Source organism: Gracilinanus agilis, chromosome 5 (assembly GCF_016433145.1).
Source record: "Gracilinanus agilis isolate LMUSP501 chromosome 5, AgileGrace, whole genome shotgun sequence".
Lineage (NCBI taxonomy): Eukaryota > Metazoa > Chordata > Mammalia > Didelphimorphia > Didelphidae > Gracilinanus > Gracilinanus agilis.
The window spans coordinates 92,498,406-92,523,915 of NC_058134.1; the positions used below are offsets into that span (position 1 = coordinate 92,498,406).

A 25,510-nucleotide genomic window follows, 5' to 3' on the forward strand; every position below is an offset into this window, starting at 1 on the left:
CTTTTCAGGAAGACTTGAAGCAATTCCATTTTCTTTTGACACTGAGAAATGTTAAAACTAATCACATTAAGCTTTTCCATGTCTATTTCTGCAATTGCACTAATATGTAAACTATTGTACTTTCATGCATCTAATTGAAATGATGCTCAAACCATCCCACTTCCTTTTTCTTGTTGTTGGGTACCTGCTAACATTTTAACTTGGGAGAAAAAAAAAAAACAAAAACATCAAACCAGAATACACCAAATCAAGTATCTTTTCCATTTGTCAAATCATTCTGAAATAGCAGAGCTTCGGGAATGCTATAAAGAGTGGATCATTTATCATAGGCAATGTTGGAGCCATTAAATCATCCTATGACAGGCATTCTTTCAAAAAGCAACACAATCACCACATGAGCACACATAGGGAATTATTCCTGCCTGCATGAAGTCCCCAGAAGGTTAAACTTCCCATTATAATAGGGAGGTTTCAGAAAGGAACAATTTTCATCTCTGAAGCTGATATATAGCTCACTGAGGTTACCCACAGACCCTCACTGTCACTTAGGAGTTTGTGAAACAAGGGGGAGATGATGATGATGCTCATGTCTACATTACACCAACCCAATGGACTGAAAGGTGGAAAAATTCAGTGAGTCAATTGGTGGTGTGTCCTGCTTCAGTGGCTTCTCCAACCTTTGTCTGAGGTTAACTGTGGGTGTCTCTAATTAACCCGTATCAACTTTTTGTTCATGTTAACTGCCTAAACTGGTTGAATAAAAGTTCTACTATGTTAATCTCCTGCTCAAAAAATTCTTGTGACTCTATCCTCAAGAATAGAATTCAGACTTCTCTGACATTTAAAGCTGATCACAGTATGGTTCCAACATAGATTTCTAGGCTGCTCTTTGCGTATTACTCTCTTCTCACTGTCCTCTCCATGCTAAGTCCTATATGTTACAGCCTAATATCTCTTTCTTCATATGTATATTCTATAGGCTCTCCTCATGCCTGGCATGCTCTCTCTAGCTCAAGAATTACTTCCTACAAGTTTTTTTTTCTTTCTGATCTACCAAATAGATAATGCCTGTCCTGCCTATACCCCAATTACTTTGTATATATTTTATTTTAGTTTATATGTATACATGTTTCCCAAGAGGATGCCAGTCTCTGTTTAGGAAAGGAGCTGATGTCAACAATGTTTATTTCTGCGTGAAATGAACTGAAGTTGGTGGCTTCCTTCTTTCAGTGTTATGGTTGGCATGTTTAATCTCACTCTGAAAGGGAGCCTTTCCCAGGCACCTACAATCATACTAAGTAGTTGGAAGGAAAGAAAACAAGCATTTATTGTTTAGCACTTTATAAATATTATCTCATTTGAGCCTCACAACAACCCCAGGATGCTATTATTATCTCCATTTTTCTTTACAGTTGAGGAAACTAGGGAAATAGAGGTAAAGTGACTTGTCCAGGGTCATACAGCTAGTGTCTGAGACTGGATTTGAACTCAGGTCTTCCTGACTCCAGGTTCAGTGTACTATTTGTTGCACTATCTATCTACCCCCAGTTGGCTAGCCACTCTACTTTTGCATAAGATAGACCATTCTCTTTCTATTATACCTTTAGTATAGCGGAATGAGCACTGACTTATGAATCAGAAGACATGGGTTCTATTTCCAACTTTTCTCTTACCTTGTTATTTGATCTGTAGGCAGATTTTTTTACTCTCCTCATCTATCAAATGAAAAGGTTGGAAAAAATCATTACTACCACCTTTTCTTTTCTTTTTTTAACTTTTACCTTCTATCTTAGAATGGATACGAAGTATTGCTTCCAAAGCAAAGAGTGGTAATGGTTAGGCAACTGGGATTGAGTGACTTGCCCAGGGTCACACAGCCAGGAAGCGTCTGATGCCAAATTTGAACCCATGAACTCCTGGCTCCAGGTCTGATTCTATCCACTGAGCCACTCAACTTCCCTCTAATGTCTTTTCTATGTCTGTGCTTATATCCTATTTGTATTATACTTCCCATATAGGATATTAACTACCTTTGAGTAGCCTAAATCATATATCAAAGGCTCTAAAATATGTCAGGTCCTACTTTTGTGGTTCTTAAAGTAGTATTTTCCCCTTCTTTATAACAACAGGTTTTTCTGGCATGAAAGTGTACACTTCTGACCCTTTAAGACACTGGTGTCAAACTCAGATAGAAATGAGGACTACTAAAATTCAATATTAGTGTCTGTGGGCACATATTGACTTCAAAGACCACATATTAACATGATTGCTGTTTGATCATATTTTTATTTGTTTTGCCAACTATTTCTGAGTTATCTTTTATTCTGGTTCATCCACGTTTGGGAGCATTGTGGGCAAGTACCTGTGTTTTTGAGTGTCTGCTTTAAGACATGGTCTACTCCAGCCTTCTTGCCGACTGCTATCCTACAGAAGTGGTAAATTTCTTATGTTCTTGTTTCTTTTTCCTTTTCACCCTTCAATCCCATCCCACATATCCAATTTAAAACACCAAAAACAATTCACACCGGCTCTTAACAAGCAGAGAAGGCTGTTTCATCTACTTGTGGGAATCTAAACTCTCTCTCCCTCCTTCCTTCTTTCTTTCCCTTCCTCCCCTCTCTCTCCCCCCCTCCCTCCTCTGTCTCTCTGTCTCTGTCTGTCTCCCTCTCTGTCTCTTCCTCCCTTTGTCCTCCCTCCCTCCCTCCCTCCCCCCTCTCTCCCCCTCTCTCTTTCTTTCTTTCCTCTTCCCTCCCTCCTCTGTCTCTGTCTGTTTGTCTCCCTCTCTGTCTCTTCCTCCCTCTGTCCTTCCTTCCCTCCCTCCTTCCTCTTTTTCTAGCTCAGTCAATCTTGGAGGGGTTGGGAATGGAGGGCTCAGTTAATCTTCCCGTGTCTTTCCCTATGGCTAGTCCCACAACTTCAAAAGAGGAAAGCAATTAAAAAAAAGTCATGGAAAAAGATTTTGAGAGCTTCTTCATTTGATCCATTCTAAGTTCTGTTTCTCACAGACCCCAAGATACTTCAGCATCTTTGCCATGAGGGACACTGGAGTCAGAAAACCTGGTTTCAATTGCTTGCTGCATAGCTTTGGGCAAGTCACTTTTTCTTTGTGGGGCTCAGTTTCTTAATCTGTAATTAGATGAGTTCCAAATTCTGATTCTTAGAGGCATCTAGGTAGTTAGTGATGATAACGCTATTCAGTCATTTTTCAATTGTAACCAACTCTTTGTGACCCCATTTGGTGTTTTCTTGGCAAAGATACTGGAGTGATTTGACATTTCCTCCTTCAATTCATTTTACAGATGAGGAAACCGAGGCAGAATTAAGTGGCTTGCCCAGGGTCACATAGCCAGTGTTGGGGACAGATTTTGAACTCAGGAAGATGAGTCTTTCTAACTTTGGGGCCTGGTACTCTTATTGGTCGTGCCATTCAAGCTGCCTAATTAGATGGTCAGAAAGGTTCAAATTCTGCCTCAGTCACTTATTAGCTGTGTGACTCTGGGCAAGTCATTTGACCTCTCTCTGGCTTAGGTTCCTCATCTGTAAAATGTGAATAATAATAAGTCCTACCTCATAGAGTTGTTGTGGGGAACTAGTGAAAGGATAGCACTTTGCCAACCTATATAAATGCAAGTTATTTTTTATACCCTGATGACCAGAGTACCAAAAAATAATGTGGGTCTCCTTTCTCACTTGCCCCTGCAAAGAAACCCCTCCTCAGACTGAGTGGTAAGAGGAGTGTTACTGTGGATGAAATATCAATGAGTGTTGGCCCAAGTTAATTTTGACTCCATGCCAGCACTGCAGGGACAGGCCCAACTCATGCATATCCATGCTGCAAGAGGTCCAGCTGGATGGCCCTCAGACCACCAGGCAGACTATGCAAAGCAACCCTTATCTAAATTAATACATTTGTCAAAACAACAGTATATGTTTGCTCCTGTGAAGGCCAAACTATAAAAAAAAATGCTAATTAACAAAGTCTAATGTTGCTAGGAGGAGCAAAAACCAAACTTTAAAGCAGGACCAATGGAACCATTTGAGGAAAGTGAAGTTCATCTCTCTAGGAAGGCTGCATCCGCCATGCTGTGTTCATACCTAGCTCAACTAACTCCTACATTTTCACCTCCTCACCGTTTAGAGGCCTCCTAACCCTACTAGAATATAAGATCTTTTGAAGTAGGAATTATCTTGCCTTTTTTTTTTCTTTAACATACTTAGGGTTTAGCCAATCTTATTGTTGTTCAGTTGTTTCAGTCATGTCTGATTCTTCATGGACCTTTTATTTGGCTTTTCTTAGAAAAGATATTGGATGCTTTTCTGCCTTAGGACCAATATACAGTATTGATTCTAAGATGGAAGTTAAGGGTTAAAAAAAAAGATATTGGAGAGGTTTGTTATTTCTTTTTCTAGCTCATTTTTAGATGAGGAAACAGAGGCAAACAGGTTTAAGTGACTTGCCCGGGGTCACACAAGTAGGAAGTATCTGAGACCAGATTTGAAACCAGGACCTCCTGTCTCCAGGCCTAGTTCTCTATTCATTGAGACACCTAGCTGCCCCTTTCCTCTCTCTTTTAAATTAAATATATTTTATGAACTCCTTTTCTTTTAACATCATATTCATTGCTAAGTTGAGGGGTCTCCTTTCCAATCCAGATTGAGCCTTTCTTCTTTACAAATAAAAACGATGGAGCAAAAACAGTGGATAATGGGACTACATTTGAAATTCTAAACAATTCTCTTTTCTCATAATGCCTTTCCTCTCTCCTGTGAAGAGGGAGGTAGTTGTCATTTTATGTTTTTGAGGAGAATCTGTTTTTTCTTTACTAAGAACTGAACTTTTTAGTAATCTTTTAATTTTCCTTACTGAAGGCATTAGGCACAGAAACACATATAACATCTGTTTATATCTATCTATCTATCTATCTATCTATCTATCTATCTATCTATCTATCTATCTATCTATCTATCCATCCATCCATTAATCCCTCTATCCATTCATCTATCTATCCATCCATCTATGTTTCTATCTCATATACATCATATATTTCTCTTGGTTTGTTTCACTCTACATCAATTTGCACATATCTTCCCTTGTTTCTATGAATTCTGCATATTTTCCTCAGTATATTATAATATCTAAGCTTCAGATGCCATTATTTTTTAGCCATTTCCCAATCAATGATGGAGGAAGGAGGGTAGGAAGAGAAGGAATAAACATGTATTAAATATCTGCTATGTGCTAGGCATTGTGCTAAGAGCTTTTTACAAAAATTATCTCATTTGTTCCTTTGAACAACCCTGGGAAGTAGGTGCTATTATTATCCCCATTTTACAGATAAGGAAACTGAGGCCAAGAAGGTTAAGAGATTTGTCCATAGTCACACAGTGTTTGGTCTCTCTGACTACAGGTCTAATACTCTATCCACTGATCTTCCCAGTGGCCTACAATGAATTGGCACCCACTTAATTTCTAGTTCTTCCCTATCACAAGGAATGCTGTTTTGAATACTTTGATCAATCTGAGCAGCTTGTTGACTTACTGACTGGTAGTGCTGGAAAAGACTTTAGAAATAAATCTCTTCCATGTCTTTCCCTTTACAGACCTGGGAAATGAGGGGCAGAGTAGTTGGCTTGCTAAAAGCCAGTTAGTTAATGAGGAATTCCCTTTATCTTTATAGTTTTGGTAAGAACTGAAAACATGGCCAAGCCTGGAAATATTCAGATCAGTTTAATGCCAGAATCAGCTTTTGATCTCTGCTTATTCATTGTCATTCTGGGATAGTCACATGGCTTTGTGACTCTGTCTTTCAACCAGCCTTGAGCTTGTCTCTGTCAGACCAAGTGTTCTTGACTGTTTTTTTTTTTTATCCCCCTGTCCCCTTTATTCACACCTTAGAATTTCTGGGCATGTATTTCTCATTCAAGGACATTTAAAACAATTTGTAGAGATCGATTCACACCCTTTGGAAACACGGCAAATTCTCATCTTTAGTGGACCAATCATTATGAAGTTGTGAAAAGTAGTGAACTAAAAGCCAGGAAGCAAAGGTTCTAATTCTGGCTTCTGTGCTAAATCTCATTGTGACCTTGGACCAGTCCCTTAGCCTCCCCAGGCTTCAGTTGAAAAGCAAGGATTTTGTTTAGTTGTTTTCAGTTGTGTTCAACTCTTCATGACCCATTTTTGGAGTTTTCTTGGCAAAGATACTAAAATGGTTTGCCACTTTTTTCTCCACCTCATTTTATAGAGGAGGAAACCAAGACAAACAGATTTAAGTGACTTTCTCAGGGTCCCAAAGCTAGCCAGTTTCCAAGGCTAGATTTGAACTAGGGTCTTCCTAACTCCAGGCTCAGAACTTTATCCAGTGAGTCACTTAATAATACCTAATTCATTTTCAGCACAGAATTGTAATTGTTAATTGAGAAAATGGTGGCCAGTGTGTTTAGAAAATATGAAATATGTTCTTAAAAATGCAAAGCAGTACCATTGGGTTTAACTGGCTTGAAGAATGAATGGAAAGCTCCAGATGGTGCCTCAGAGACTCTTTCTGGATCTCTTTGAGGTTTTCTCTTACTCTGACTCTTTGCATTTCTGTGCCAGGCTTTGTTCCAGGTCTCCACCACAAAGCCAAACACTGAGAAATCCCTAATAAAAGGACTAGTGGCAGCTTTTATGATGAAAACATCATAGACACCAAATGGAAGAATGATTTTCTTAAGGCATGCCAAAGAAATAGTGCCAGGTTTTGGGTCTTCTAACCCCAAGGCTAATGTTCTGTCTGATTCCTAGGGAAAAATTCATGGAATAGTGTATATAGAGAGGGCTAGTCTCAGAGTCAGAACGACCCATACTGCAAGTATAAACCTTTTTTCTTAAGTCACTCAACCTCTCATTGCCCTCAGCATCTCTCTAACACCATTTCAAAGAAGGTATCAATCAATTTGCTTCAGTGGAAGTTCTTTATGGACACCTCCTACACTGATGAAATCCCAAGACTTGTCCCACTCCAACACTCCCCTCTTTCCATTCTATAGATCAACTCTCACAATAGGTAAAATCTCAAATAGTACATACTCTCATCACAGGGAATGACATGAAATGGAGGAGGCATTTGCTGTCCTGAATTATTCATTGCAGTGAATGAAACCAAATCAGCAAAGCAATGTTCCTCTGGAAAAGGGAAGGAACTTTAGACAAAAGGCTTTGCTGGTATTCACTGCAGGGCAATTTTTACCCACATGACAAATATCATGCCAAAAAAAAAATCTCTGTATAACAAAGAAGCCTCTCACCATACCTTCTTATTTCGGTCGATAATCACAGAATTTTGTTTTATTATTATTCATTTATTTATCACAGAATTTTCAAGATGGAAGAGATCTTTAGGGTCAGCTAAATCTAACTTCCATCTGAGAAAACTGGGGCTTAGAGAAGTAAAGTCATTCCATCGAGGTCATATAAGTGGTTAATGGCAGAGTTAGGATTTGATAGTTTTACATGTCATCATGGAAAGTCCATAGAAGGGCACACCTGAAGTTAGGAAGACTCATCATCCTGAAAGCCAATCCAGCCTCAGATACTAGCTATGTGTCCTTGGGCAAGCCACTCAGCCCTCTATACCTTAGTTTCCTTGTCTGTAAAATGAGCTGGAGAAGGAAATGACAAACCACTCCAGTATCTTTGCCAAAGAAAATCCCAAATGGTATTATAAAAAGGTCAATGCAACTGAACAACAACAAAATAAAATGTTTATTTAAAGAAAGAAAGTCCACTGGATTGGCAATTCAAGCACTACGAATGAAGTCCATACTTTGTCAGTCATTACCTAACATCTCTAGTATTTAATCTCCTCATTTCTAAAAAGAGGGAGATGGATAGATGGTAGTAGAAGTATTGGTTCTATATTCAAAGGATCTGGTTTCAAAGCCTGTCTTTGATGCTGTCTGTGTAACCTTGGGGCAAGTTATTGACCTCTCTGGGTCTCAGTTTCCTTAGTTATTAAAATGAGTACCTATATAAAATATTTGATACTGATTTAAAAAGTAGAAGTCAATAATTTGCAACAGATTAGGTACATAACAAACAGAAACAAATTAACCTGATAACACAATGTTCTATGAACCCAAAGAATCCAACCACTAGGGTAAGGACTCACTATATGACCAAAATATAAAATTGCTGAGAAAACCAGAAAGTATTCTGGAAGAAAGTAGGTTTAGACTAGTGTCTCACATCATATACATAATAAATGCCATGTGGATGCAGAATGTAGATATAATAGGCTATATCATAAATAAATCAGAACAGAATGAAAGTAGATACTTGCTGCAACTATAAATAGGAGATTCTTAAACTAAAAAGTGACAGAATGATAAAGGATAAAAATGGATAATTTTGATCACATAAAAGTGAAAAGCTTTTGCATAAAGTCAATGTAGTTAAAGTTAGAAGGAAAAGTTAACTCAAAAAAATCTTTGCAGCAATTTTTTCTGATATCTAATATTTATGGAGAACTGATTCAAATATTCAAGAACAAGAACTATTTCCTGGTGATAGTAAAAGGATACCAAGAGATAGTTATCTAGGGAGGAAATATAAGCAATTAACAAATATTTTTAAAATGCAGCAAATCACTAATGCTAAGAGAAATGCAAATTAAAACTCTGTGGTTCTACTTCACACCCATTAGATTGGCAAAGAAGATAAAATAGGAGGACAGGAAGACAAGAACACTAATGCAATGTTTTTGGAGGTAGGAACTGGTCTAGTCTTTCTAAAAAACAATTTGGTACTATGATTCTCAAACCACTAAATTTGAACCCATTATTAGTTCTGTACCCCCAATGAATTAGAAGAAAGAAGGAATAGATATATACATAAAAATATATTAGTAGCAGCACTTTATATTATAGCAAATAGCTAGAACTATGAGAGCACCTTAGGGGAATGGCTGAACAAATGATAGCATATAAATTTAATAGACTATTATTGTGCTGTAAGAAATGATGAAAAGGAGGGAATCAAAGTGATACAGAGTAAAGGGAGCAGAACTTGTAGATCAATTTATATAATGATAATAACTCTGTAAAGAAAACTATCTTTGAAATATTTAAGAACTATAATCATTGATTTCATTGGTTCCAACTCTGATTCTAGATGGTTGTTACTTCCCAATAGAGGTGATGTTTTAGAGGTACAGAATGAGACATGCCTTTTCAGACATTGTCAATACATGATTAGTTTTGTATAACTATGTTTACCTGTCACAAGGATTGGATTAAAAAAAAAACCCAGAAAGGTACCGGGTTTAAAAGGAATAGTTACAGTACTATAAAAAAAGAAGAAATAAAAGAGTGTTGCTGTAGTACTTAAATACATGAAAGAAGTTCAGAGGGGAGACATGGATAAGGAGGACAACTTTGAAACTGTGTTAAATTTATAAAATGCTTAAAATAAAAGTTGTATAATAGAAATTCAGAGTTTCATATATAATCCTCTTTTCTTCTATTTATTTATAAAAAGATATTAGTCAGTGTTTGTCAAGTTAAAAAATAGAAAATAAAAATAAAAAACAAGGGAGCTGGACTAGATTGCCTCTGAAGCTCCTTCTAATTCTAGCTTCTAACTCTATGATCTCACTGTTTTCTTGAAAACTCTAAAACCCTAGCCCACGTTTCAATATGACAAAAACAACAGGGGTATACCATTGGTGTTTATAATAAACACAACAGGATCTGACTTAAATGTGTTTTTATGAATATAAATCCTTTTTGGATGAATAAGACAGAAAATCTAAATGCTTCAAAGTAAAATTCTACGCTGAAGCCTCCTTATTAAGTCAGGCTTGCCTGGAGTGAATGAGAATGCAGGCATGTCTTCAAAACATTCCAACTACCAATTACCTCGTTCCATAAATCTGACTTTACGTAGGTACGCACAGGGTTATAATTGCTCACCGGCTATTCAACATGGCCTTGAATAGCTGACTCGTCTCTATTGAAATCCTCCCCTTCACAAGAAGCACTAAAAGCAACAGACTATTAAATGTAGTTAAATATTAGGCTTCTCATTTAATGATTGCCCACACAACTGGTTTTATCAGCAGAGAGCGGGCTGTCACACAGGGGAGTTTAGTTAAGCCACTTTATTTGTCCCCATAATTGCATCCAAAGAGGGCAGAAGCATAGCTGAGGAAATAAGAAAAGATTGATGTATTCCCTGAACAGCTCTTCTTTTGGCTTTTTAGGACCATGGGGACCTCCAGTCTGCATCAGACAAATGACTATTCCTTAATTAAATGTGAGCCCCCTCTAATATTTGATGCAATTAGCCATTATCAGATTTGGGCACAGTGAGAACGGAGAGACAAATACCTGCTAAAGGGAAATACCTCCATCTCAGGCAACCAGTACATCCTAGGTAACTTGGACCATTAAATGTCTCAAGGCTTGCTTCACGATTGTTGCTGTCAGTCTAAGGGAGAAAGGGCTGTGGCGTAGCAATAGATTTGGAGTCAGACTTGGGTTTGAATTCAGAGCTCTGGTATTTATTATAGCCTATGCTAGTTCATCAATACACTTAGTCATCCCCTGCCTCATTTTCCTCATTTGTAACATATACAAGGTTAGAAGTCAATGAGGACTTCCTATACAAAGTCCACTATGACCTGTGTAAAGAGGCTCACCAGGAGAAATAAGGGACCAACATCTATTTCATATAATGGAGATAGGTGGAGGCTCCTAAGATTTCTTCAGACTTGACAATGAGCCTTTGATAACTCTATTTTACACTTTAAAAATCAAATGCCATTACATCCTAAAAACACCTTCCAAGATTATAAAATATAGTGCTAGAAATGGACACAGCACTTCAGATGTTTTCTGATCAGGCAGAGTACAGTAGAACAATTACCCTCTCATACTGGATAGAACAATTTCCCTTCATCCTGTTCCTGTGCAGTTGACATGTTAAACCTAGATGGAAGACTTTATATATTGTCTTTATTAAGTTTATATGCTTAACTGTAATCTCCTTCCTGGACTCCAGTCTTAGGTAGTCCTTGTGTGCTGAATCTCTCTTAAATGTATTATAAGCGTATCAAACTTAACACATTTGAAACCAAATTGATTAACTTTCTTTCTCCCATCCCTAAACTCATTCCCACTGCAAACATTCTTATTTCTACTGAAAGAACTACTATTCTCCAATTACTCATGATTGCAACTTTGGAGTCATCTTTGATTTTCATCCCTCTTCCTCACCTCCCCTTTTCCAATCTTTTTGATCCTACTTTTATATCCTTTTTTTTTTGCATTGATCCTTATCTACTACTTACAAAGTCCCAGAAATAGTTGTGAGCCTTATTATCTCTGATTTGAACTATTACAGTAGCCTGTTAAGCAGCCACATTCCTTCCAGGCTCTCCCACTTTTGATTCAACCTCCATGTAACCACCAAATGAGTATTCCTAGATAGATGTCTGATCATACCACCTTCTTAATCAGATACCTTCAGTCATATCCCATTGTTTCTATTATAAAATCCACATTCCTCAGCCTGACTTTTAAAGTCTTCTACAGTCTGGCTCCTCTCTTCTTTCCCAGCCTTATTTCATTTGATTTCCCTTCAAACATTCAATGTCTCAGGCAAGCTGGACTGTATCCTGAACTCCAGAATCCATCTTTCTCCTTTGTGCATTCATTCAGACCATCCCCATAACTGGTACGTACTATCTCTTTCCCTTGACCTCTCATAATCTTTATTTGTCTTTTCAAGTCTCAGCACAAGTAACACATGCTTTGTGAAGGCTTCGCTGGTCTTATTTGTTAGTACTTGATCCATCCTCAAAGAACCTTATAGTTTGCCTATTTATGTATGTGCTGACTCTCCTTTGTGGAACTATGGAGGGTTTCAGTTATAATGAATTGTGAAGGTATTAAAGATGTATTCAAAAGTTGACTAATGAGCAAAGTGTTCATGGACTAGACATGGATATATTTCTAATATTTCACATGATTGATTTCTGAATTCTTAAACTGGTTGGGTCTGAAAGTTTGTGCAACTTAGAAATCAAGCCTTTTCTGTGATCTGCAGCCTGAAAGCTAGCAGAGAGGTTCTGCAGGTCCTTTGTAATATCAAAGACTTGGATTTGCACAATCTGATGTCAATGTGTTGGAAAGGAGAGGATTTCACATGTGCTTCTTACCTGAGTCCCTGGCTATACTCTTGTGGTCATCTTGTTTCTTTTACTTGTCATTACCATGTTAAAACTTCTGTGGGACCAATTGTTTTGATTGACATCCTGCCACCCCCCTTCCCTAGAATTCTCAATAAAATCAGTCTCTCTAACCATCTGAGAAGGAGCTGACCTGCTGACATGCTGGGACCATGCTAAAGTTTTGTGCCTGTGTTCCTTGTCTCTCTCTCTGCTCCTTCTATGGCTTACTCTCTCTGGCCTATGAACTTAACCCATTACTTGCCAGCCTTCAGCTTCCCTACATAGGTGATTCAAACCCACAAGAGAAATATATGCAGAGCGTGTCTCTACAAAGTGCTCCTTGGGGGCAGTTTTTGCTTTGGTCTCCTTCGTACTTGTCATAGTGCTTTGCATACGATAGGCATTTAATGAATATTTGTTGAATTCAACTTATTTAATTTTTATTTTTATTAGATCTGACCTATTGTTCTAGACTTTTAAGACCTTTATGAATCCCATCCAGTCATTCTGTCATTTGAAATCCTCATCACCTCCTTTTCTGGAGAACATAACTGCTTACCATTTTCTCCCAGTGTTTTCATTGTCCTTTAGGTCAGCTGCAATTTGGGGTCTTTTCTAAGGTTACAGTATGTTATGACTGAGATTCTTCAAAACATAGCATAATGTTACAAATGTGATGGAGCCTACTCTTTTCCTCTTGCTCATTTTTGCTTAATTTACTGTCTATTTGCAACACCTGACATATAAATACTGACAAACTTACCAACTCAGTGGGTTTCCCATCCAACTTTGGGTCACAATGGAGGCAGTACAAGGCATATTTGTACAATTATTAATATTTTCTTTTTAGAGGTCAGTAAGTGTTGAGATCTCTTTATCATCTCTGATAATCTGATAAGGACAGGTTAGTTGATAAGGAAATAAGGACAGAACAAGGGAGTTGTCTTTTACCTCTTGTTTCCAGCTCTGGCTCCAGGAGCATGGAGTTTATTATATATATTTCAAGACTCATTTCACACAAAAGAACCCCCCTTGAAACTTTGCAGATGCGCAGAAGTTACAAATTATGTCACATCAAAACACAAAACATTGTCTTCAGAATAGACCAAGGCCAAGGCTGAATTTTGACTAGGTTCTTATCAGGAAGCCAAGTTGGGGAGTATCCCTCTCAGGGTCGAATTGCCCCTGCTGATTTTGGCCTTGGCTATACTAGGCAGCAGCATTCCTTGCTGTGTTAAGTGTTAACCCTTTAAATTCAGGTTTGATAGGAACTAAAAGCTTTCAATAAGGCCACAATACTTTTCAACAAGAAATCACAAGGATCACAAAAGGGGTCAAAAGAAGAGTCTCAGATTTTTATCTATTCTCTTATTGGCTTCCCACAGATAAGTCAGATAATTCATGATTATAAAGTACCTACACTGTGCTAAGCATGGCCTAAAATGAAGGCAAAGACAAAAGATAGTTGCTGCCCTAGAAGAAAGTTCAATCTAAAGGCTCTGAGATTTTAAGTGTTCTACCTGGAGTAAGAGTTAACTCTAAGTTAGGACAGATTCACTCTGAGGTCTTCTGGCTCCAACTCTAGAAATCCATCCACTGTGCCAGGGAGACCCTATTTCTTGCTGTGGACAAAGAGAAAACTAGGCAATGTAATAATTTGGAGGAATTTGAATGAGTTTCCAGGAGAGGTCCTGTCATGGAATAACATATTACCTTGTAACTCAGGGACCCACTCTGTTTTCTTTACAGGAGGGAGGTAGTGTATTATAGATCAGATGATAATGAAATCTCATTCATACCTTGGAAATATGAATATATTTCAATTCTTTCATATTCTTTTATATTTACATTACAGACAGCAATACACAAACAGCAGGTTTGTTGATTTTTTGGTCCTGAAATCTACGTGGATTGAATACACAGGCATTTCATGATTATACTTTGGTCTCAAACATAATTACATTCTTAAGGAATCAGCTTTTAAATAATTCAGAATCACATCTGTGGACACCCTGCAGGCTCTGTTTATAGACAAGATTTTCTAGAGGGGGAAATACATACATACATATATATACACACATATATATAGTTATATTTATTTCACCATTATATATTTATTTATAAATAATGGAATATTCTTAGAGTTTTTTTTTTTTGGAATAGGGAAGGAATAGCTAAGATGGCTAAGTGGAAGAAAGGACCAAAAAATTATAAAAGTGATTTCAAATATGTAGGACTGAAATAAGAAAAAGTGATTGATCCTTCTTTATATCCAGGGTTCCCCTCAACCCCCAAAACCCATATTCAGGGCCTCTGTTGACATGGAAATCCCCTGTATCATTCTTTTTTCTTTTTAAACCCTCACCTTTATTCTTAGAATCAATACTAAGTATCAGTTCTAAGGCAGAACAATTAGGATTAAGTGACTTGCCCAGGGTCACACAGCTAGGAAGTGTCTCATGCCTGATTTGAGCCCAGGATCTCCAAGCCTGGTTCTCTATCCACTGAGCCACCTAGCTGCTTCACCTATATCATTCTTAATCCTGTCAAATCTCCACTGATTAATGGATACAGTTCAGATTCCTCATTCTGGTATTCAAGGCCCTCCAAAACATGGGGTAAACCTCTCTCTAGCCTTACCTTTCATTATGTAATTATTTACTAGTCTTATATAAACTCTCTGCTCCAGATAGGTTGGGCTAAACATTTTCTCCCTGCTATGTCTTTATTTCTTTTTTTCCTCCATCTTTCTGAGTCCTACCTTTTGTGTGAAGCCCTCTTTGATTTTTTCAAAACTTAGGGCTAACAGAATCACAGAATATCAGCAGCAGGTGGGTCCTCAGAGGTCCTCTAGTCCAACCCACATCTGTAGTCATTGTCTCTGCCATTTATCAGAATCATCTTCCTTAGTTTAAATATGGCCTCAGGTACTTACTATCCTCGTGGCCCTGGGCAAATCATTTCACTCTATTTGCCTCAGTTTTCTCATCAGTGAAATGAGCTAGAGAAGGAAATGGCAACCCACTTCAGTATCTTTGCCAAGAAAACATCTGATGGGTTCAGGACACTTTGGGCATGACGGAGAGGATTGAACAACAATAACAAAAAGCTTAGTAACTCTTTATTAAGTTCTCATCCTCCTATAGCATTTAACATTAATTAATTAAGGGCTACTCCCTTCTACTGGAAATTTTTACTCCCTTGGATACAGAGACATTTCCTGTTCCCTTGGTTCTCCTATCTCATTAATCATTTCATTCCCTTTCCCCAATTTTGAAAAATTATTTCCATCCCCCATTCTCTTTTCTCTCTTTTGGCTTTCATGCACCATTCCATGGGCAAGTCACTTAACCCCAATTGCCTAGCCCTGACCATTTTTCTGTCTTGGAACCAGTACTTAGTATTGCAGGTAAGAGTTTAAAGGGTTTAAAGAAACAGCGTCTTCTTCTCAGGATTGTTATGAAGATCAAATGAGATAATAATTGTAAAGTGCTTACTTAGTAGTGCCTGGTACATAGTGCTATAATCTGCTATAAGTGGGTTGGGAGAGAGGAGGGACCATTTTATCTCACAGGAAAAACAGGCTGCCTATGAAATCTATGATTTCTTAGGTCCTACTCCAAAAATATATTCCTTGCTCATGGAATGATGCATGAAAGCTTTCTAATAAGGGATAAAGGTTTCTTTTCAATGATGGGGTAGATGAGTCAACTTGAAAATACCTCTCAGGGGCAGCTGGGTGGGCTCAGTGGATTGAGAGTCAGGCCTAGAGATGGGAGGTCCTGGGTTCAAATCTGGAATCAGACACTTCCCAGCTGTGTGACCCTGGGCAAGTCGCTTAACCCCTACTGCCTAGCCTTTACCCATCTTCTCCCTTGGAACCAATACACAGAATTTATTCTAAGGGGGAAGGAAAGGGTTTTTTAAAAAAAGAAAATACCTCTCTGAATTGGGATACAGTGGGTTACATTCATACTAAGGTATAACAGTTTCTGGGGCAAACACAGATCTCTTGATTTTGGTCAACATTTGAGAAGGGAAGAGGGCAATGGATAAAGGAAATACAACCTCTGCTCTCTGACATTTAAATCCTTTCAAAATTCAATTCCAGTGTATCGTTCGAGGATGATCACACATGATACCATCTACACTATAGCCAAACTAGGCTTCTTGCTGTGCCCTACATAAATTATCTCCCACCTTTGTGCCTTTGTGTAGGCTGTGCCTCAAGCCTTGAAAGGTCTGCTTCCTCATCTTTGTTCTTGGAACCTCTAGCTCCCTTTGTATGTCAGCTCAAATGCTACCTTTAGGGAAGGAATTTTTCGGATATTTCCAATTGTTAGTACTTTGCCCAAATCTACAAACTGTATACACATTTTTGTATCCTTGAGAAGAAAGCAGGATCTTTGAAGGAAGGGTCTGTTTCCTTTTAGTCTTTAGATCTTCAATGCTCAGCATTGTACCTGGAACATGGCAGGTACTTACCAAGTGCTTGCTTGATTAATTTAAGTTTAATTGAATTGAAAGAGGCTTAGGGAAGTAAAGACTAAGGGAGGAAAAGACTAAGAAAACTGAGGCAGAAACTTGACAATGTCCTCTCATCTCTGGGACCCAGAATGGACCCAGAATGGAAACTTCCACACCTGCAGTGGCTTCTTCTGTCCCCAGACCCTTTCTCTGAATGGCTCTATGCCTACATTTGCCTGTCTGTCCAGAATGCCACAGGCTCTGATCTAATGAAGCCAGGTGCTAAGGAGGAGTCTGTGGCTGGGGGTCTTGCAGAGTTCTGACTAGAAAAGAACAGCAGGATGGGTCTAAACTTCTAGACAAAAGTAGACATGACTGCAGGGATAGTCCCTTCAACCATTTGCTTCTGGGCTGTGCCTGGAACTTGTCCAGTGGCCTCTGTAATGATGAAAGGGCTCAACAAGTCGAAGGCACAAGGCGAGGGCTTTGTGCTTTCCCAGAAGTCTGCCTCTGACAATGGCTTTGTTGTCTTGATGCACTCTCTGTGAGTCCCTATCAAGGCGGTGCCCGAGTTTTTCAGCAGGTGCTGTGATGATCCTTTGATGGGACCACACTGTGCCCCGGGTATGATGAGTGACAGCTCTGAGTGGGGAGTTCAGGGACAATAGGTCATCTGACATGCATTCAGCACCCTTCACCCCAAGAGATCACCCCTTTGACAGACATCATAAATACAGTGAATATTCTTCTTGGTCTGGGCCATGTCTGGGGATGACACAGGATGGAGGGCACAGTTCAATAAGCACAGTGAGGAGATGAAACAGACTGGAATGGTGACTACTATATTGGTAAGGAGAGGGAGCCTTTCTTTTCCTCCAAATTTGGCATGTGTAAAACCTGACTGTGGTAGAGAGTTGACATTATTTTTCAGCGTATGACCGTGGATGGGTTGCCATGGCCAAACAATTTGTCAAAAGATAGCCTTCTCCCTGAGACAGGGGCCCGTATTTTTAACACCAACATTCTTCTTGTGATGGAAAAACTATAGTCTCAGAAGAACTAAAGCTGAGGATCACCAAGGTCCATGGTGAGATGCATGTTGGGTGTAACACATTATAAGGAAAGATTTAGCTTGGAGACAGAGAGGTGGAACAGTGGATGGTGTTGGATTCTGGAGAGAGAGCTAAATTCAAATCTTTACTGTGTAACTGCACGCAAGTGACAACCTCTTTTAGCCTTAGTTTCTTAATTCATAAGATGGGGTTAATGCACCTTATCTCTTTTCTTTTTGTAGATTTTCATGATCCTATCCCTTTAAAAATTTAGTGTTTTGGTAGGGGCTTATTTTAGTTTTCAAAAGACAGGATGTATCTGTTGGTGATCTGTCTGCTCTGAGTCTCTGATCTCAGGCCAGAGTATTAAATACATGGTACTTTCTCTTTGGACCAGGTGTTCTTAACCTTTTTTGTATCCTGGACCCCTCTGCCAGCCTGGTAAAGCCTACAGATCCCTTGTGTAAATACTGGTTTTAAGTGCCATAAAATAAAACAGAATTACAAAAGAAACCAATTATATTGAAATATGGGGCAGAAAGGTGACACTTGGCATATAATACTGGACTTGGAGTCAGGAAGACTCATCTTCATGAATTCGAATCTGGCCTCAAACAATGGCCATGGCAAAGTCACTTTAAGTCTCAGTTATTCATCTGTAAAATAGGCTGGAGAAGGAAATGGCAAATCAATCTAGTATCTTTGCCAAGAAAAACTCAAATAGAGATATGAAGGATCATATATGACTGAAAACAACTAAACAACAACAATACTCAAAAAAACCCCCTAAAAGTTAATAGATCCTAAGTTTAGAACTTCTGCTTCCTATTATACTTTCTTAGGAGTGATTGACAATGGTTGGCATCAAGGACTTGTTCTAGATAAACCAAAATATGAAGAGAAGACTGCCCTAGGAATCAGGGAAAATGGGTTGTAAGTCTTTGTTGTGCCAAATGAGAGCCTTTTGGAAAATTACTGAACTTCTTTGTGGCTCTGTTTTCTTTTATCATAAAAACAATGGGGTTGGATTAATGATCTCTAAGTCCCCTTCAGGTTCTAAAAGCCTAAAATCTTATCAACAAGCCACATACATATATGCTTAAAAAATACTAGTAGCGAAATAGTTTAACATTTGCTGCTCTCCATGAAAATATTTATTGTAGATTATCAGGGGCCTGCCATGGCATTTATCCAGGTATCAATCTGGTCGTGAGTCCATGGTTAGGTTATTATGAGAAGGGATGGAGGACAAATTTTCATTGTCCTTAGCTGCTGTGAATCTGCAGAAAGATGATTCCATTTCCTTTAGCAGATTAGATTTCCCAAATCCTTTTTGGTCAACTTGCTTTAGCCATAATAACCTCATCTACTTTGTTTTGAAGGCCCAGTTCAAGGTACTCTTTTTCTGTGAAACCTTTCCAGATCAGCCTAGCCAGATTGATCCCTATGTCTGTCCTCTGAACTAACTCAGACAATACCTACAGCCTTTAGCACTCTTATTTAACAATTAATTAGCTCCTGCCCTTTGAACTTACTTCTTCTATTTATGCTTATTTAACTCTTGTATTATTACTTAAATTTTGTGGGTCTGCCTTGCTTCTACAAGTAGACTATAGACTCCTTGAAGGCAGAGACTATATGTTTCTGGATCATCTCTTTTCTTTCCCTGCAAAGACAATGTTTGGCACATGGAAGAGAAGAGTTTCAACAATCATAGAATCATAGAGCTAGAAGGGAACTTAGAAGCCATCTTTGTTTTATTTTACAGATGAGGAAACTTATTCTCAGAGGTGGTAAGTGATATATCCACAGTCACACAAAGTATTATACTCTCTGACTCCATGTTCAGAACTCTATCCATTACACTATACTACCTTTCATATATATATAATATATTTAGGATATATTTATTTATAAATGATATATAAATATCTATCTTAGAATCAATATTAAGTATCAATTCCTAGGCTGAAGAGCAGTAAGGGCAATACAACTTGGGGCTATGTGACTTGCCCAGGGCCATATGGCTAGGAAGTATCTGAGGTCAAATTTGAACCAAGGACCTCCCATTTTCAGACCTGGTGCTCTATCCACTGAGCCACCTAGCTGCCCCCTTTTCTAATATAGTTTGATGTAAATTGGTGTACCAACCTGCTCTTCTATCATCTTAACCAGTATTTTCTTCCCTGCCCCATCTTAAGCATAAAAGGGCAGTAGGGGAAGTCAACAAGCATTTAAGAAATCCCTACAATGTGTCAAGCACTCATCACTTGATACACTTTCATTTTACTATGATTGCTATTCACATAGTATTTTACAGTTTGCAAAATACTTACCAATATTTCATTTGAGCCTCACCACAATCTTGATAGTCAGGTACCATGGATGTTATTATCCCCATTTCACAGATGAGGAATTTGAGGCTCAAAGTAGTTATTATTAGGTAATTACTCATAGTCATACAACTAGCAAGGAGGGAGAGGTGGGAATCTAAAGTCTGCATTTTCTAATCCCAAATCCATAACTCAAACTACTCTTCCTTGCCACATCTCAGAAGAAAGGTTCATAAAAGGAATGAAGATGAGAGGAGACCACCGTTTCATTTATTATTATCATTATTTTGAAGGCTAGTTGACTGATTCTTTTTTGGATCAAAGTAAATGCTCTTTTTAAATAACTACAGTCAAGCTACAGAAGTGCGGGCTAATAAGCAAGTTATATTTTATAGTGTTTTGGGAAGCCCAAGATAGTTAAGGAAAGCTAGAAAGAAGCATTTATTAAACACCTGCGATATGCCAGGCACTCTGCTAAGCACAAGTATTTCATTTGCTTTTCACAACTCTGCAAGGTAGGTATTATTATTATAATCTTCATTTTATAATTGAGAAAAGTAAGGCATACAGACATTAAATGATTTTCCCAGGGTCATACACATAGCTAGGAAGTGACTTCAGTTGGATTTGAATTCAGGTCTTCCTAACTCTAGGCCCAGAGCTTTAAGCACCATGCTATCTAGTTATACAGTGATAGTAAAGAAGCATTTAGTGAATTGAAGAAATTAATTTTTCTAGGTGCAGATGAACTACATGCTGGGGAGGTAGATATGACTGAGGAACCCCTGCCATTCATCTCTGATGGACCATCTGGATGAGAAACAGCTGTTATGAACATCTAAAAGAATCTTAATTAATTAACTGAGATTTTAGTTTTGGTCACTGAAGATTATGCCAAAGAATTCTAGAATGAGAGGTAACCTGGGGGTTCATTTAAACAACCCAATCATTTTAGAGAGGAAGAAAAGGAGGTCTAGAGAGAGTTAGTAATGTGTATGGGAGTCCCAAAGGTGTGGCAGGGTCAGGTCAATCTAGTTCTCTTGAACTCTCCAGGTTTCTTCTTCTTTTTTTTTCCTATTCATTTATTTGCTTGTTGGTTACATTAAAACTGTCAAATACCTCCTTCCTTTTCTCCCCTCCCCACACTAGAAGAGGCAACGCTTGCCCCAAAAAACTATATATAAATTGTCATATATTTCTATTTATACTTCTTTCTCTGAAGGTGGATATTCATGTTATTCTTCTAATTAATTAATTCTATAACTGTATATAGTGTTCTCTTGGTTCTACTTGTTTTGCTTTTCATATTGTCTTGTAGGTCTTTCCATTTAAAAGAAAATGAACCTGCTCATCATTTCTTATGGTGTAATATCATATGCCACATCCTTGTTCAGTCATTCTCCAAGGATGGACATCCCCTTGATTTCCAGTTCTTTGCCACTACAAAGAGAGCTGCCATAAATATTTTAGAACATATGGACTCTTTTCCTTTTTCCCCAACCATCTTGGGAAACAGACTCAACAGTGGTATTGCAGAGTCTAAGGGCATGCACAGTTTTATAACTCCATGGGCATAATTGAAGTTTCTTCAATTACCCTGTGTACATTTACCAAACAAAATGAAACAGTGGAGGGACTTACTTCCTCTAACTCTGATTCCATGCAATGCCTTTCAAGGGGACAGGCTGAGGAGGATGCTCTCCTTCCTCTTTGGGAAGTCTGAAAATATCTTGCCAAAATTTCAGTTACTTTGGTTCTCTCTGTGCCTATGTCACATAACTCCAAATATCTGCAATCGGACAAACCCCAAATTATCCCACTTCTGCTTTTTCCCCTCTTTGATTCAACATAATCAACATTTATTAGACATTTATGATATTCAAGGATCTATGTTAAGATTACACCATGTTCTGGTTTCACAGCACTATATCTATTTATCCCTCCTATTTCCTCTATGATGTTTCATCATTGGTCCTGGAGAAAAACTGTGAAGGAAGAAAAGTTGGCTTTTAATGCCTCTCTACCAGAAGGTTCAAGGCTCTTCCCTCCCTTTTGGTATCCAAATGCTTCCTCAAAGAGTACTGATCTCTTCTCTGCCCTGGACTTTGCTTCAGCAGCCTACTCAGTCCACTCTTCTTCTTTTTTTTTTTTAAGTTTTTTTTTTAAACCCTTGTACTTTGGTGTATTGTCTCATAGGTGGAAGATTGGTAAGGGTGGGCAATGGGGGTCAAGTGACTTGCCCAGGGTCACACAGCTGGGAAGTGGCTGAGGCTGGGTTTGTCAGTCCACTCTTCTTGAGCAGAACTCAATGCTCTAAGATTTCCTTTCCCTTCTCCCTGCTGTCCAAGCTTTACTTGCTCTATTTCCTGTTCTTTTCATGCTTTACTCATAGAAAGCTTCTTATATACAAACTGAGACCACATTGTCTGCAGCTGATTATAGTTTAATATGTTCTAGGCCTTGGGGGCATTTACTTACACACACACACACACACACACACACACACACACGAACGCAAATAAATTTTTTTTTAACCAGAAGACACAGATGTGGAATTAATCTCTAATCATGGGAATAGGGTAAGTAGAGAGATGTGTGAAGGAACTTTGTTGGTAATATCTTTGTGTGCCATAGAAAAGAACAGACTAAAAATGAAAAGAAAAATATAGACTTGATGTCAGAAGATGTAGACTGAAGTTCTGGATCCAGTACAGTACAGTATGGCCTTGGATAAACTTTACATCATTTTTTTTTATCTATTAAAAGGAGATTAAGAGTTCCATTGCCTACCTCACTGAGGGGGAGAATATCAAATGAAATAATATTGGTAGGAATGCATGTGACGTTGTACGATTTCATTAATCTTACTAAACCTCAGGTTGCTTAGTGGGGTTCTGTTCCTAATGTTTCAGTTAGAAAATGAGAGAATTTCAGATTGGGATACTAGAAGCCAGCAATGCCTGAGGTGAGGCTGCTGTGGCACAGGTCACTGCTTCCCCTGAGGAGAAGAGGCAGAACAAGGGTAGGATAATAATGACAATTATGATAATAATTACTCCCATTATTATAATGACAGCCAATATTCATATGGCCCTTTCAGGCTTTACATGTTACTAGATGGTACAGAATAATCCTTGATGATCAAATGTGATTTTATATGCATACATACAGTGGTTGGCAAAAGCTAAAATGCTAGTATAATTTTCACTATTACTATTATCTCATTCGACCTTCCAAACAATCATATGAAGAAAGTGATATTATTATCTCCATTTTACAGATTAGGAAACTGAAGCTAAAGAGGGTCCAGAGCCAGAGGGTTAGTGTGTGAGACAGTATTTGAGCTGAACACCTCCAGTATTCCTGACTCTAAATCTAACATTCTATCCACTGTATCACTTAGCTGTCTCTGAGATTAATGTTAATGATCCCTAAAGCGTGTGCCTATACCTGCCTCTGCTCCTAAGGGAGTCCATTCTACTTTTGGAAAGGTCCAGTACTTCTTGCCTTCAATTCTAAATTAAATTAAAATTTAAGCATAAGAGAATGAAAAGAGAAATACAATGAACCTATGTTTTAAAATTATGTCAACAAGTCTTTGGAAATGTAGTGTTATACATATACATACACACACATATATGTGTATGTATATATATATACACAAAATTTTAATAAAATTTCCTCCTTTTCTTTCCCTTCTGGAAGGGAAACTAGTCTTGACTAACTATTTTTTGCTAGAGGGAAAACAGGAGAAAGGATAACCCAACTAGGTGACAAAATACTCAAAAAATGTTTTGATTCTTAGAGGTTATTAGTTATCTTTTTAAATAAACACCTTTTCTGGTCCACCAAATAGTACCCCTAGTGTACGAATTCTTAACCTGGGATCCATAAGGGCCCATGGACAGCCTTGAAGGGATCTATGAAGTAAGGGGGAAAATTACATCTTCATTTTCATTAATCCTTAATGGAAATTCATCATTTCGTTCAATGGGTTTGAAACATTATTTTTTTTAAACCCTTGTACTTCGGTGTATTGTCTCATAGGTGGAAGATTGGTAAGGGTGGGCAATGGGGGTCAAGTGACTTGCCCAGGGTCACACAGCTGGGAAGTGTTGAAACATTATTTTGAGAAGTATTGCAAATGCTTTACCAGGGTGTCAATGGAGTCCATCCACGACATACAGAAATAGTTAAGAACTCCTGATCTGGATTTTTGAAAGGCTTATATAGTAACTTGCACAAAGTGAGCTTTTTGTTTCTTCTCCACAGGTCTAGTATATTAAAGGAGACTGATAATCAGATTTCCATCACCAAAAGAACCAAGTAAAACTTTTTAATGTGAATGTGTAGGCTGAGAGTAGCAGAAAAATATTTCTTAAGAACTCTAGAGGGTTTTGTTATTTTATTGGGCTATATATTTTATGGAGAAAATCTCATAAAAATAAGTTAATTATTTATGTCCCTTTGAATATGAACAAACATAAAAATTAATTATTAACATTATATATGAAAATGTGACATACTTGAGGGCTCTACATGGTATTTCTGTTTTTGTTTTTTTAAACAAAGACTATTGAAACAAGCTCATTCCAAGGGTGAATAGCTCATTAATATTTTTCAGAGGAGGTAAATTGTTATAGATAGGGGTCTGTATTACAGACTCAAATTGACTTCATGATTTTCTTTCCTTTGACTTTTCCCATTCAACTATCATCTTTCTCTTCACTGCTTATCTTCTTGAAAATGTTCTCTATATTTGATGCCTATCCTTCCTCACATTCTTCTCAACCTAATCTTGTTTACCCATCTCCACTGCTTTATCAAAATCACCCAGCATTAACCAATGAACTTCTAGTGGTCAAATCAAATGATCTTTTTTTCTTTCAGGTCCTCATGCTCCCTGGTCTCTCTTGACACAGATAACCTTCTAGATTATCTCTCCTCTAGGCTTTAGACAGATCGCACCTGATTTTTCTTGCCCTTTCCTAATTTCTCCATTCCTTTTACAGATTTCTCAACTTTCTCTCTGCCCTTTAAGATGTTTCTCAATTTTCCATTTCTGAATGATTGACTGCCTACTCACTTTGTGAGTGAATAAATGAATAGTTTCTCAATTTCTAAAATGTCTAAAATGATTCAAAATAATTGAGAGTTTCTTAAATATGTTCAGGGCAACTAGGTGGCACAATGGAAGCAGGGAGACCTGAGATCAAATATGGTCTCAGATACTTGCTAGTTGTGTGACCCTGAGCAAATTACTTAAGCCTTTTTGCCTTAACTTCCTCATCTGTAAAATGAGTGGTGAAGGAAATGGCAAATCACTCCATTATCTTTGCCCAGAAAATCTCAAATGGGGTCAGGAAGAGACAGACATGACTGAAATGACTGAACAGTATCACCAGTGCATAGAAGAGTTCACAAGTAGGGAGTGACCTAAAAG

General features: G+C 38.0%; 1 protein-coding gene across 1 annotated transcript in view; it reads right to left on the bottom strand.

Annotated features, from left to right (window-relative positions):
- Nucleotides 1–25,510, bottom strand: part of DPP6 (dipeptidyl peptidase like 6) — a 993,205-nt gene that overhangs the window by 41,199 nt on the left and 926,496 nt on the right. The window lies entirely within an intron of this gene.